The 13,439-nt window shown below is 41.2% G+C and overlaps 1 protein-coding gene across 8 annotated transcripts in view; it reads left to right on the forward strand.

The window, feature by feature from the left end:
• The window catches only part of Hivep2 (HIVEP zinc finger 2), a 184,677-nt gene that overhangs the window by 94,014 nt on the left and 77,224 nt on the right, over positions 1 to 13,439 (forward strand). For all 8 annotated transcript variants that reach the window (XM_029482568.2, XM_029482567.2, XM_021174414.3 and 5 more), the window contains one exon: positions 6,818 to 6,919. The gene's annotated coding sequence lies outside the window, so the exon portion shown is untranslated. The remainder of the gene's footprint in view (positions 1 to 6,817; positions 6,920 to 13,439) is intronic.

The following is a 13,439-nucleotide window of genomic DNA, read 5'->3' on the forward strand; positions in this document are numbered from 1 at the left end:
CTGCCTCTTTCTGTGTATGTGTGAGAGAGGGGGGAGGGAGGGAGGGGGGAGGGAGGGAGGGAGAGAGAGAGAGAGAGAGAGAGAGAGAGAGAGAGAGAGAGAGAGAGAGAGAGAGAGAGAGAGAGAGAGAAGCACTGTTCAGTGTACATATCCTAGACTTCCTTCAGTGACTAATGGAAAATCTGGTACTTAGCACACATTTGTAGTTGACTGGCTATTAACTAGAATCTTGCTTCTCAGATTTCGGCCCTCATACTACTATGTGATCCATTTTGGGGGCCTGATTTCAGACCTACAGGATACAGAAACAACATTTTCATTGTAAAAACTCCCATGTTGACTGTGTTTTCAAAAGCCCTGCCAAGACCATAGCCATCTTCAGCAGCCCTTCTATTCGAAAGGTATCTGGCTATGATAGAGAACTGCTTATCTCTCCTGTACCTATGTTGCAGGCAGTTTAGTCTTTCTTTAAGTATAACGGGTCCTGCTTAGATGATGGTGCCATCAGCAAAGCTCTTGCTATGCAAGCTTGAGATCTGAGCTCTGATCTCCAGCACCCATTTGAAAACAAAAAACAAACAAACAAACAAACAAACAAAAAAAACTGGGTGAGGGAGACACAGAAGGATCTCTGCAACTAAGTCAGTCAGACTATCAAAGTAGCATGCTCCAAGTTCAGAGATATGCTGTCTCAGAGTATAAGGGAGAAAGACACCCAGGGTCCACCTTTACACACACACACACACACACACACTGATGGGACCAGGAGATTCTGTATGAAGTCATATGAACTGTGTGTGAATGACTCAAACTATTATTTCACACAAATCATACACATCTTTCAAATAGCCTCTTGCAGACAGCTCACACCAAGCACCAGACAGTATGATCTGCTTTCCTTAGTTCCTTCTTCTCCTCCTTCTCCTCCTCCTCCTCCTTCTCTCACCCTCCCTCCCTCTTTCCTTTCTCTCCCTTTTTTCTTTCTGTCTCAAAGTATTCACTCCCACTCAGCGTGCTATTTTGAACTCCAGGGAAGAAAATTTGTAGACATCTTGCAGTCTTTCAGGAAACATGGTTCAGATGAAATATCTGCCTTTCTCTATGTGTTTCTTCAGTAAGGCAGAGAAACATGTCACTTGTATTTCACACTTTCACACAACTTGACACATAAAGTAGCTTTTCAAGTCAACACAGTGCCAGCCTCGGTCCTTCGGTACTCCCTCTCACAGAGGTACTTGACCTGCTTTCTTTCCTTTTTGCGTGTTGACCTCTTACCTCTCAATGTAGAGTCTGGATGTATGGACCACTTAGACTATCTGAAATGTACGATTATTTTCAAGTACCTATAGAGTAGGCACTAAATCATGGAGAATGGCATAAGGTTATAATTAGCATGCGCAGCAAAATTCCAGACTGTCCTCAGTACAAAAAATAAGTTTAAAACATTTTTATTGTACAAAGATCTCATGTAGCTCAGGTTGGTCTCAAACTTGCGACGTAGCCAAAGCTGGACTTAAACTCCTCATCTTCCTGCCTCTACCTTGTGGGTGCTGAGACTATAGGCCGATGTCAACATACCTGGTTGTCTTATTATTGCTTCAGGTCATTTACACTCTGCTTTCCTTGTCTTTTGAGTCCAAACCCAAATAACAGAAGAATCAGGAGGCACCAGATAAGGAAAAGAAAGGAATATACTTTGTACTAAGCTGTCTGAGCCATCCATTCTTGTTTTAAATGAGCTACATGGTTCTTCAGAAGGGGAAAATAAAATGGCTGACAGGGTTCCTTTTTGGAACTTGTGTTTATGAATAGTTTGATCTCAGGTTTGTCAAGAAAATTAAACTGTTTTATTTACAGTAGGACTTAAAAATACTTACCTTCTATTTAATCACCGTTTCATCACCTTTAGAGATATTATTCTGGGGGGCTTAAAGAGAATTAGCACAATTAGTTTCTCAATAGGAATGCTGTATTTTTAACAAGTGAAATGGGATCAGGGAAAGAGACAAGGAGACTAACAGAAGATGAGTATATATTAAATGCGAAAGTCATGTGTCATACACATAAAGATAATTTATAATCTAGTGTGCCTGGTTAACGTGTAAAACTAAAGTCCAGAAGAGAGGCTTCCATTTATTACGTATAACCATTGTATTTATTACACAGTGCAATTTTAACCATAATCTAAATGGAAGTTTTTGAGTAAGGTTGAAATGCACGGCATATAATACAGGGACTGAAGGCAGAGGAACCTGGGATAAAGCAGGCATTGCAAACACACATGTGTATCAAGGAGTGTAAGAAAAAGTCCCCAGGAGCTGAAGGTTGTCCCAGTGCAGGCTCAGACACACAGACACACTGCACACAGTGCTAACTGATGTGACTCAGCGTGTGCATGTTCCTGTGGGACAACATGGAACTGTGTAGTTCAGTGTCAGTCACACAGTGTTACACAGTGTGAATCCAAGTTCTGTCTTCAGTATATGGATGGAGATAATGAAAAGGGAAGAAAAGTGAAGCACGAAACCGACTCCTTAGGCTACAGTGTACACATGCAAAGCAATCCAGCAAGCAGGGCTGAGAAGACCTCCTGGTTGCTGTTGTAGAGGGCAAGAGTTTGGTTTCCAGTACCCACAGCAGTTGGCTCACAACTGCCTATGTTGCAGCTCTTCCAGGAGATCTGATGGCATCTTCTGGCCTCCATTGGTATCTGCACACATATTTACATATTTACATGCACACTGGCTTTCAAGTGCACTCCCCTACCCCAACCACAAAGCCATATAACTATAAAACTAAAACCAGGACCTAAACATGGTCAAATTACATAATTAGGTAAAATTTTCATTAAAGATAAAGACAATAAAATTCTTTTAAATGATAAAATAGTTTCTATCACCATTAAAATAATAAAAGATTTTGAGATATTGAATGAAGTGTTTTTTTAAAGCATCAAATAAAGTCAGGGAAGTTGCTGAAATAGAATACTTCTTTATTGGTGGCTGCTTTGTAAGTACTTTAAATAATTTGGTATGTATAAATATGTTCATAAAGTATTCCCACCTTTTGGTTTAATAGTATTTTGTTTTTGATAATATTTTAAGCAAAATAGCATTTGATTTCTAGTGACACATATAAGAGCATGTGAGGAATTCCCACATACAGGGATAATGAATGAGATAATGTCATTCTAACTCTAAGAAACAATATGTGGCTGGTGAAAATGAGCTGTCTGAACACATGGAAATAAATGATTGCTTACAGATTAATAAGTAAAAAACCAAGAATGCATATGCAGCACAAGGGCATTAAGTATTATGTATTAAATATGTTCGTGTTGGTGCAAATAGTGGATTATTTTGTGTTTGGGTTACAGGAGTAGGAGTGTCTTCCTGGTTCAGATACTTGCAATTTTGTTATATTTTTCTAAGGAAAACTCAGACGAGTAACTAACTCAGCAGGGGGGCTGTACTAACCAAGCTGCTAGGTGTAGTGATAGTGGTGATAGAATAGTGTGAAGTTGGCAATATTTGGGGTCTGTTCTCTCTCTGCACGCATTTCCATCTGTGCTTCTGGCCCTTCGAGTGTTGGAAGATAGCTCATGCATCTAAGGACACAGTGACTCAAGTTTACTCCAGCTGCTGTGAGCCACTTCCACGAGTGCTGTAGGAAGCCTGTACTACCCTGCCCCAGGGAGCATCCCATAAACTCACAAAACATGGTCCCTGTGTATGACCAGGGAAAGTACCCCTCAAGGCCCAGGCATGCAAGACCAGCATTGTCCATTCGTTGAATTTATTGCATATAAATAGCTGAGACAGTCCAATGGGTAACAAGCATGGTCAAGTCATAGCTAGACATAGAGCATTCAATGGGTTAGACATTTTCTAACTTGAAACTAGTCGAAATGAAAAGTTCAGATGAATTCTTCCATTTCCTGATGGAACCAAAATAGCGATGACTAAGTCACACCCCCTGCATCCCCCACCGCTAATGCCAAGTGTGGTGTGGGCAGCAAGAAAAGAAGATGGAGGGAAGGCAGTTCAGTCGCAGCCCCTTCAGCTAGTTGTAACTGTTTCTGTGGTTTGTAGTATAGGATTGCTGGGGAACGACTGTAATGCCCATGTAAAACTGCATGTATCACTGTTTATTTGTAAGGAACTGAACATGTCTCCTGGTTTGACCACCTTGGCTTACAGGCAACACAATTGCGTCTTCTGTGCTAATCACTGACAGCCTTGTAACCATGTCACTCATGGGTGAATAATGTATTTTCCTTACTGCTCTTGGACTTTGACAGGAGGTAACAGTATCACTTTTAGGTGCTTTGCAAGCATTGAAAATGGCCTCTAGTCATTTGAAATCACAGCTACCCCCCAACAACAGATATAGAAAAAATGCCTGCAGCTTTGTAGGTGAAAAGGCTTTTCACATTTGGGCCTAATAACTGGTTGTACTCAGAAATGTAAGACTTCTTAGGAGGCAAAAATTATATAATTTAAGGAAACCGTATTCTGTCTAAGAAGCGAGCAAGACTGGAAAGGGATGTTAGACCTCTATGTCTGTACAGGTCAATTTCTCACTGTGCAACAAAATGAAAAAAAAAAAAAAGATTTTAAAGAATTTTAAGCTTGAGGGCTGGGAGGGCAAACACTGGAAACTGACCTTAGATCCCCAAACACCTCCATATAAATGGAAAGCCAGGTATGCAGCTTATTTCTGTAGTGTTGGGAATACAGCTCGCGGCCTTGCCCATGCGACTAATCTACCTCTGCCCTGACCCCACCTCCCCAGGCTGTGCGAACGTGTGTGCGCACGTGCACATGTCTGCATCTCTCTATGTGTGTGTGTGTGTGCGTGTGCACACGCGCACGTTTAATCCTTGTGCTGGCATGCAGAAACAGGTGTATATTGGGGGGCCAGTCTGTCCACTTGGTGAGATCCAGGTGTAGCAAGAGACTTGTCTCAAAAGATCCAGAGAGGAAGACAGTGACATCATTTGGCTTCCACATGTGCATACGCAGGTCCATACACCCACACACAAATACACATGAACTCACTACACACGTGCACACACAATGAGAAGAAATTATGCAGTAAGGAAGGAGGACTCTTCAAGTGAGTTCTGCATCATGAGGGGCGAGTCCTCGTCTGCTTTAGAAAGTGGCCAAAGGGAATGCCAAAGCTCCTGGACATGTCCGTTCCTGGCAGATAGCCACGAACTGGATCATGACCTGGGGTGCCATTGGCATTCGGATGTCTTTGAAAGGATGGCTTAACAAAAAAGGAAACACAGATACTCTTACAGCTTTAGGTGTTTGAAGATAAAGAATGTGTGGAGCCACCTTGCAGTTCATCAAAGTATTTGTTGATTTAGTAAAACTAAAACAACACACACACAGAGATGCAGACATGCGTGTGCGCACATGTTCTCACAGGGTGGGCTGGGGGTGCAGGGCAATGGTAGAGCTTTTAGCTTGCAAGCGTAGACCCTCAAGTTGTATTCTCAATGGCACAGAAATAAATGGGCGAATCAGTTACTAACCAAAGCATGTGACATTCGTCTTGTCACACTAGTGGCAGGAACTCTGGAACAATAATAAGGACTGCTTATCTTTGCTAGTGAAGAAGTCTCTTGAGTCCATGCCCAAGTAAGCTTCCTGCATAACACTCTGTGAACAGCAATAAGGCCAGAATATGGGCACTAGGTTTTCTTAAAAACTCACACATACTCTCATGACTAGTGTAAGGCTCTACTTGGTATATGTGGCTGTTGTTATTTGTGTTGCCCATTCTTAGCAATTTTTTGAGAATATCATCTAAAACCAGAAAGAGATAGCAAATCGACGTCAACGTTTTTTTCTTCTTAATACTGATTAATTTCACTAATTTGTGTGGTAAGATTTGGGAAACTATCATAATTCCAAATTGTTGAGTAAAAATCATGTATGTATGGCGTTGGAAAATGGCTTGCACTTTGCCTAGGGTGTGGTTGTGGTTATGATCTGTGACTTCCAAATCCTGGTTTGTCTACTGTAGGGAGACCTGATTCGGGATTAACTTGAAGCTGTGTAATTTTGTCACCTGCTCTTCAGCTTGATGCTCTAGTGACCATTTTAGTCTCTTTCCAGGTGAACTATTGCTCACTTTCTCTTGGAACTTCTCCTGTAACTGAGATAGCAATTTGATTTCTGGACCTAAGGACAGGTGTTGTGCTGAGAAAATGAGTGGAATGAGCTGATACTATTTATAAAATATTTATAGTAAGTTATCGACGGGGCTTCGCCAGTGTGAGTGGTTGCTGAGGGAAACAAGGCAGCATGCTCAGAGCGATCTGAAAAGCTGTTCTGGTGAATTATTTTCAAGATGACTTGACCACCGTTATGTGTAAATAATCAGTATAGGTATTAGCTGCTGTTGCTTAGCAGATACTGACTGTAGCTAAGGTTTAATGGCTTTCGAGAAATGCAGCCAACAAGAATCAATGGTGTGGGGGTGGGGGTGGGCGTGTTATTCCAGAACAACTCTTTCCATGCTTGCTCGTGTGTGATTTTAATGTCCTTGTGTCATGTGGGTAATCATTTTCATGTGCCAGTCGGTGTTGGAAATAAACTCTTCGATTTCACTCTGGGTGTTACATCTCTTGCCTGGGCATCCATTTTACCCCAGTTATATAATGTAATCCAGTTACCAAATACTTTTGTTGTTTTGTAGCATGGTAAAAGAAAAGATGCTGGTCTAGTGTTGATTTGTATCATTAGGTTCCAGATGCCATCCAGCCCTGATGTAAATGCTCTTCTCTTTGTGTTTTCATTAGGTGAAGTCTGTGAGTTTTGTCAAAGCCAACGATAATCAGACCTACTTGAAAGATTAAGTGAATTGATTTCATTGGAACATTCTCTCAACAGCCAGCCAGTAGGTAAGTGAGGGTACTCCCTTTCAGTAGTTTGACTTCTGTCGCCAATGTGTGATATTAAGTAGATGCTCCGTGAGATTTTGACAAGATTTATATGAAGCTTTCAACACAAGTGATAGGCCACAGGAATATTGCCTCAGTGAATGTATTTGGATATCTGTCCTGCAGTTTTACTTTAGGTTTAAAAGTGTGTATGTGTGCACACACATGCCTGTCTATGTGTGAAGTGGTGTATGTGTATGTATATATGTGTGGGATGTTTGTGTGGGAGGCAGTGCATGTGTATGAATGCATGTACATATGTGTATGATGTGTGTGTGTGTTAGACAGTGTATGTGTGTGTGGGTAGCAATGTATGTGCATGTGTGTGCATACATGTACATATGTATATGGTATGGGGGCAGTGTATGTGTATATGTATGTACACATACATACACATATACATACATACATACATACATACATATATATATATGGGGGTAGCAGTGTATTACATGTGTGTACATGCATGCACATGTATGTATGATATGTGTGTGTGGGGGGACAGTGTATGCATGTGTGTGTATCAGTATCAAGGTACACAAAACCCAGGGAAGGATGTCAGATATCCCAATTTATCACTCTCTTACTTACTCATTTGGGACAGGGCCTCTCACTGACTAGCATACTAGTCTAGCAGTCAGCCAGCCCGGAAGCTCGTCCACACAGTGGTAGTGTTACACACAAGCAGAAAGGTGTACCTTTAACCTGGGTACCCTCGGAATGCAGCCCTCAAGCTTGCTCTCACCGCATCGTCTCTGTAGTCCATGCAGTCTGATTTTCCTTGAACACTAGAAAATGTAACTTGCTATTTGGAATTGCTCCTCTGTCCACTATTCTGTTTTATTTCATTCTATTAGATGCAGAGGATTGGACCCAGGGCCCTTGCACATGACAGTTTCAGGTTCTGCCACTAACAACCCCCTTTTTATTTGCAGTTTTATTGATAATTTCCTTGTAAAATTGAACTAATGTGAGACTATCACCTTTTACTTTGAGATCTCTCTCTCTCTCTCTCTCTCTCTCTCTCTCTCTCTCTCTCGTGTGTGTATGTGTGCATTCATGTGTGTGTCTTTGTCTACCTCTTGCTGGATTACAATCTAAGATATAATAGGCTTTTAGGGAAACGTCACATCTTGCTGTATTAGGCCATCCTCCTCCTCAGCAGTGCCTGTGTGTCGGTGACAAGAGCAGACGTGTAGGTAAAGGCTGGCCTGGTTGAACTTTAGGCTGTGCTGGGTGGCGCTCGAGGCTCCTGAGATAGAAAATTGGGAACCAGGAGTTGTTTAGGCTGTTCCCAGATCGCTAGGGACTGCCAGAATTTAGTGGGAACAGGACTTTGGCTACTCTTAAAATGTCAGTGTAGTAAAAGCCTGCTCTCTCAACCAGATTTTTGGCATCAGAAAGTCTAAATGATACTGATTTTAGGGCTTGATTTTTTTTTTTAACTCAGGCAAACTCATGCTTTAATTAACCCTTTGTATAGTAACAGAATTTTTAGGAGACTATCTTCCTAATTTTAGGCCACAAGACATGAGTTTCTAAAGTTTTACATATTTTTCCTGATGTACCCTGTTATTTAGTTTCTCTAACATAAATGGGAACTATTTAAAAACTCAATGAGTGCTAATGAATAGGAGAAGAAAATATCTAATGATTAGAGAGGTGGTTTTAAGCCAGCCAACCCAAGGGTGCCGTAGGTCACGCAGGCTCTCACTGATAATATTGTATGGCCTGTGGATACCAACAGCTACCTTGTCTCTAGTGATCTGCCTTGAGGCCTCAGCCTTAGATCTTTCATCGTTTGTACAGTCTTTGGACATCTGGGAAAGTAGAAATATTAAATTTACAAACTGCAGGACATTTTTTTCATCCTTCCTTGTGAGGTACTTGATTCAGTATTCATTTGTGACCATGAATTCCCATTGTTATCTACACATAGTACCACTGGAAAACAGTCTTGAGTAATTAAATGGAGATAAGGCAGTGAGGTGAAAATCACACTGGGAAGAGAGACATCTAAAATGTTTCTAAAGCAGGGCTTACTTGTTTAGTAGTTTCTCTGGGTCAGAAGATGAAAATTAATACCCCAAAGTCTTAACATCAATATTGCTCAGAAGCTTGGCTCTTACAATTATTTCCAATGTGTGTGCCACAACATCCAGTTAACATCCATGTTAACATCCAGTTTCAGCATGTGATATGCAATATCAGTTATGTGCAGGAGACTGAAAGCAGACATGGCCTTGCTGCCTGAGCCCTGGGCTTCTTTGACATCATCTCTTTGAAAATACGGATCGTTTTGAGTTCAATAAGTGTGCTACTTGATCCATAATATTCTTGGAAGGTAAAACATATGGTCAGCAGGCAGAGGGAGCCAGGGACTGTTAGTGACCGTTAGAGGGAGGTTAGTGCTAACCGATGAATGGCTAATGTTTAAACCTTACAGCAACTGTAGTTTTTCTGCTGTATGCCTGCTGGTTCTTTAGCCTGCTAGCATGGACCTAACTCACAGAGATGACATGTTTTCTCAGTTCAACCACATATGTTTTTAGGAAGGCTTCCTATGGATTTCTTAAGCTTTTCTAAGAATATGCATAGGTGGTGCATATGACTCCTCACTCCATAAGTAACTGTTTCCCCTAGTTCAAATGAGGAATTTTCCTCCAAGTTATAAAATATCCCCTGCAAATAGAAAGGAGCCTGAAAAGATAGGAGGCCTGCAACATCAGAATATTCATTTTACCGTACTTCTTGTCAAGATGAGCAATATGAGTTATTTTATCCTTATATTGATGCTAGCTTTATACACTGCTGGTTTTCTTCAAGTTGATAATGTTTTTGAGCAGACTTAATATTATATGTCTAGCTGGAATCTGTATCTGTTACCATGGGTTCTGATCTACATTCTCAGGTGTATGCATCTTTTATTCAATGGGGTGGATATTTAGAGGCGCCTCTTCATTGAGCAGTCTGTATGATTCAGGATCCTGCCTCACAATTACTTTAAACTAAGAATTAAGGTTTCTTGTCTATTTGGGAATATTGGATTTGAGAGTAGTGTCACCTCACCCAGAATTGTGTAACCACTACAGTTATTAGGATTTAGAATCAGAAATTATTGAAATATGAGAATTATTCTCATGTAAAGAAGTACAAGATATCTGATTTTGATTTCTGTAGGAATTGCTCTATTTTGTGTTTTTTTTTTCCTCAGATTGTTCAATCTTCTATGGCTCTTTTCCCTTTTAATATACCTATGTGTGGTTTTTATTTCTCTTATTTCTACAAATTCAGAAAATAAAGGAATACTCTTGACTTGTGTTTGGACACATTTTGGCTGTTCAAATGATTCACATCAAACCTGTTGGGCTTAGTATAACTTCTGCCCTTGCAGACCATTCACAGTAGATCCTGTAAGCAGCTATCCAGCTGTTTGCTCTTGTAGAGGGGCAGTTTTGGAGATTTTTACATGCATGGAAGCTGTTTTGTTTTATGTCCCCCCTGCTTTACTATAACTGAAGAGAGTATCATACATGTTTAGGTACTGACAAGTTGGTGTGAAACTAGTCTTTTAAAAGCATTTATGTCTGACTTCCAAAGATCTCTCTTTGTTTCTTCCTTATAGTAGATCCAGAAAGAGCCCATGAGTGACTAGATCTTATGAGCTGTGTGGTTTTACATTTGAAAGAGTATTTCCTTGCACTTTTTAAGCATTATACTTCATTCATTCACGAGATCAATAACTTGTCCATCTGTGTAGCCAGGCAGCATTCATTAAGCGGGTCATATGACCAAATACATTCCACTCCATGTCTGTTCAATAGCTATTCAACACCCCAATGGACGGCTGCTTCCTTGTTTGAGAAGAGGCTCCTCTGTTGAGTTATTTTTACCTCTTTCCTTTGATTTGTATTATACCACGGCTGTGTAGGGAACTTCTTATCAGCTACTCTCTGAATCACCCCTACATAGTGAAACTGTTTCTGTGTGCCTTGTTTCTATGTGCATTAACACTTGCGTGTAATAGTTTATCATTTACAAATAGTGTTTACCTATGTTATCTTATGGGAAAAATATAGCTATGATATAGACGTTATATATACTTTATTTTGTGTACAAGGAAGTGGAGTCAACAGCTGGGACGAGGTGCTACACCTCTACACCTAGTCATTTAGTCAAGGTCAGAGCCACCGTGATTCACTGATTTACCCAATGTCAGGTGACATGTCACAGGCACTGTGTGGTCATGGGTCTGTTTGACTGGTATTCTCCAAATATTGGAGCTTTGTGGATATGGTCACTACATTCTGTTTAACATAGGTAAGAGAAGCCATATTGAAATTGTGAGAAAGAATTTGATTTCAGGGATTCTCCCCAAAACATTACACAACAGCATGGCAGATGCGATCTAACTGAAAGCACTGTTAAACTTACCCAGCCATTCACTCCCATCTGAGAATCTTTCCAGAGTACAGAACTGCCTGCCCTTTAGCAGGCTCTTGTGGGTTGTGTTAGCTCCTAGGAGCAGAGGTGGGGTATGGTAAGCGGGTGTAGCAATCATTGCAGACTTCGGGTGTGTTCATATCAAGTCGCTCAAGAGCTGTCACCTTGTGGTGTGCCCTATTGTCTCTGCACTCATGTCACAAAGGCACTGCCTAGATGTGCAGGAGTGTATTCATTCTAGGTTCAGGGAATTCTTTCTCCTTTGGCTTCCTTTGACTCCTCCTTGGCTCCTCCCTTCTCAGGTCTTAAATGCCAGGCTTCTGTGGCTCTGTTTAGCTCCACTTGCTTTTTCCTTCCGGTTCTCCTGACACTTGCACAGGTCACTGCCCCTGCTGACTGCTACTGTATCCTGTGTACCCGAGGGCACTGTGCCCAGTACTTTCCTTCACTGGGTGCCTTGTGGTCTCCTGGCTTTGTGGACTGGAGCTTGGGCAGTTCTTGGGGACTGAGTTGGACTTGAATGACAGCAAAGAGGACTGACAGGCCACAGACCTGGAAGGAAAAGTATGTAGGAGACAGAGTGGGACTCCTCACTGGATGGTGTGTGTGTGTGTTTCTGCTTATGGTTTGGAGGTGGGGAGCTTTCAGCTTTGATCCTGGAGTTAAAATTCGACTTTTCACATAAAAACAAAAAGAGAGATGCCAGTTTGGGTAGCAGTGTGATCAATTTGATTTTATACATTTTAGATAACACCAGATGAAATGCATGTATTTTCATTTGTCCTGTGGGCTCTTGGTTGGAAACAAGAATCCACTGGAAAACTTGAATCTTCCCCCATTTATTGGTGTCCCCTCAGCTCACTAAGTACTTTCCCACAAATTCACCTCCTTGGGGTCATGCATACTTGTCAGAACTCCCATCAGCTATTGCCTCTTTCAGCCTCCCAGAAAAATAGCAGACAGGAGAAGTAGCATTCTGTTCCTTTTGAAGATAAGGACCTCTACCCTGTCATGGTTTGCTGAAATAGCACAGCAAAGGAGTGGTGTGGCCCCTGCAGCCGAGATGCATAGGCACATATTCTCTTTCTGTGTGGTGTATTTCATTTGGTAATACAGTGAGGGGGAATGAGGGAGGGGAGTTATTGAGCACCAAAATAGAGAAAAATATACTAGCTATATGAATAAAATGATTCCTTCAATCTAATGACAAGAAAAGCTTAGGTTCCTAAATTTGGCGGAAGCAGTGAGTTTGCTGCTGTGGTATAACTCCCTGGTGCTTGCATACATACAAATCTCAGAAGAGATATTCTGGATCAAATCAGTTTATGAGCATCCTATGATCCTGTAATTACCATTTGTCATTACCTTGTGTAGTAATGATTAAAGCACACATGTTGTAAGTATAGGGCAGTGGATGTATCTTAGATCTTAAGCCATGAAAGATTTCCATTAACAGAGTGATTTGTGCACGAATAAATTATTCATTGACTGCAGCATAGCTTCATTCTGTCATCAGCCTTAAGTGGAAATTTTAAGAACACCAATCATCATGGACGCCAACACTGCTGGCTGAGCCCTCATCCTTTTTTTTTTTTTTTTTTTTTTTTTTCATGGAATAAATTTTTTTGGCGACTTGTGAAATATTTTAGTTTTGTTAAATTTGGTGAACATTTATTTGAGGCAGTTCTGCCATGTGCAGTTTAGTGTTTTGGAAGTATAGAGGAAGACAATGACCAGTAAGCCTGTGGATTAGATTTCAGTTGCTTACACTGCCCCCCACCCCCAGCCCCACCCCTGAGCTAGGAGTAGTCTTTACCTGCCTTGAATATAAGGATGCTTGTGGCAGTGCCCTTGAGAACGTCTAAATAGAATGCTTTGTGAATACAAGAAGAAAGCAACCACATCTATGCTCTTGTTGGTGTCCTGGGGTTGGGGGGAGTGGACTCTAGGATCAAATAGAATTTTCTAAGAATGGCTTTTAAGAAGGGAGGGATCTTGTCAAGTAGGAAGAATTAAACCCTCCTAGAACAAGGCACGG

Source organism: Mus caroli, unplaced genomic scaffold (genome assembly GCF_978045245.1).
Source record: "Mus caroli unplaced genomic scaffold, Mus_caroli_1 scaffold_9, whole genome shotgun sequence".
Lineage (NCBI taxonomy): Eukaryota > Metazoa > Chordata > Mammalia > Rodentia > Muridae > Mus > Mus caroli.